This window comes from Papaver somniferum, chromosome 8 (genome assembly GCF_003573695.1).
Source record: "Papaver somniferum cultivar HN1 chromosome 8, ASM357369v1, whole genome shotgun sequence".
NCBI lineage: Eukaryota > Viridiplantae > Streptophyta > Magnoliopsida > Ranunculales > Papaveraceae > Papaver > Papaver somniferum.
This window is the reverse complement of record NC_039365.1, coordinates 58,242,322-58,244,552: the sequence shown is the minus strand read 5'-3', so window position 1 is coordinate 58,244,552 and position 2,231 is coordinate 58,242,322.

Below are 2,231 nucleotides of genomic sequence, written 5' to 3'. Positions count from 1 at the left end.
TTCTTCAGAAAATTCACAAGGGTCTGTGTAAGGTCAATTCAAGGGTGAAGTGTGTGCAATAAAAATTTTCATTAATTGCAACTAAGTTTCCTAAGCTCAAGGAAGAGTTGAACTTAATCCAAGATTCTTGGAGTATTTCCGATGAGGAAGACAATGAGTAAAGTTTGCATAGTAAATCTTCTATTTTGATTGTTTTTAATTAGAAGAATAACTAGAGTTTGGAATAGCCATTTTTTTGATTACACATAGCTATGTCCAACGTTTTCGTCTTCATGTTTTTAGGTTTATTTGTTTAAAATCTAAAATTTGTTTGGAAGATGATATTTTGCAGTATTAATCTTTATGGTTTTATATATTGCAATAGTGTTATGGAATATGTGTGTTTACGTCCGTGAACTTGATTGTCCTATACTTTGTCAAAAGTAAAGTCGTTCATGAGCTGATATACATGTATTGATAAAAGAATGAATTGACTTTTGACAAATACAAAAGTTAAGCCTATTATGTCAATCTTTGATGGAAGGTAGGTTAAAATCTTTTGTGTTCAAGGATTATGTCTATTGAATGTCATTGTGAAAATGGTGATGGAAAATAAAATGAGTTCTTGCTTATTCCACGGTATAAGGTCGATCTCCGATCCACAATTTTTGTGTACATACTATGTTGTTCCATAAGGTGTCTTATGTTGATCTCTATCGACTGAGTCATTGTTTTGGCATAGTTGTTGTTTCATGAGATACTTTGTGTCGAGCATGACCAATTAAATTTATTACTTTTGTGATTAGTTTAGTTGTGAATTTCGATTAGATTAATTATGGGTTCTCTTGTGATTAATCTAAAGAGTGTTTTTAAGTCTCCATAAGTTTACTTATGTTGAGCATGTTTGATTAAATTAATCATGGGTTCTCTTATGGTTAATTTAATTGAATATTTTGGATTCAAATTCATACTTGTATGTGATTTATTATGTCCAAAGAAATCCTTCTTTTCTTTTTGAAATTAAAGTCGTTCTCGTTGTTCTTTCGGGAATGACATTTTATGGGGGAGAGTTCTTAATTGAACTTGTGCTTAATTGCCAAATCTTTGTGGGGAGTGCGACTGTGGAATATTATAGAGGTTATCTTGTATCTTTATAGACTCCTTTATGAATGCATTTAGCTTCAGCTTTATGATTGCATCTAAATAAGATGATATATGCTTTCTTTTGGTCATGAAATGCCTCTTTCGGAAATTTCATTAGGATCCCGTTCTTGTACCTTTGCAAATTTTATTGATTAACAAGGGGAGAATTAATATGTAGTTCACACTACAAATACATATGGTTTTCGAATCATTATGTAAGGGGGAGTGGTTTCCATGTTAGATGGAGTATTGACTAAGGGGGAGTGACATATCACCATAGTATTGTTGTTAAAGTTGTGATACAATTGAACTTTGACGTTGTGTAATTATATTATGACGCTGTATAACAATGATTGAGAACTCTTGTTTTCTCGTTGTTATATCTACGGATTTTCAACAACGATGATGCTAATCTTACAACCTTTGGGATCATTGGAGTAATTGGAAGTGACGAAGATTTCGAGTAATGTTGAAGATTAGGCATGTGGAATAGGAGCTACAAAAGTTTATTTATATATTTTTTGTATTCCATATGTATTGATAGTTTTGTCACTAAAATTGACAAAGGGGGAGATTGTTAGAGCATTGCTCGGTCGAACTCGCATGCGTTGCTATCTCAAGCATGTTTGTCAATGTTAGTGATCAAAACTATAAGTCTTGATTTCTAGTCTACTATAGCTAAGGTCTCAGACTAGGATAGAAAGTGTAGTTGAGCTCAAGAACTCCATGGAAATAATCATACAAGACGAAGGACTAATCAAGGAACTGGTGGATCTTCATCGACTAAAAGGTATTGGAGAATTGAACTTATCTATCACTCAAAAGTATATTTATCTCCTATCTTGAGACAAAAGTCGTTTTGCTATATAAACTTAGATTATACACATTTAGCATTTCGAGCCGAGTTTATCTCGCTTATCTATTTCTCGAAATCTGTGTTGGTAAGCTTTCGCTTTAGCCAAGTTCATCTTTACCTAGTGATGAAAGTCATTTTATGTTTTAATCACTTTGAAAATTGCTCTGACGAAAAATGGTTTGTGAATAACAACTATATAACATCCTCTGAGAATGTTTCAATGATTGAAATGAGAGTTTAGATTATATAACCA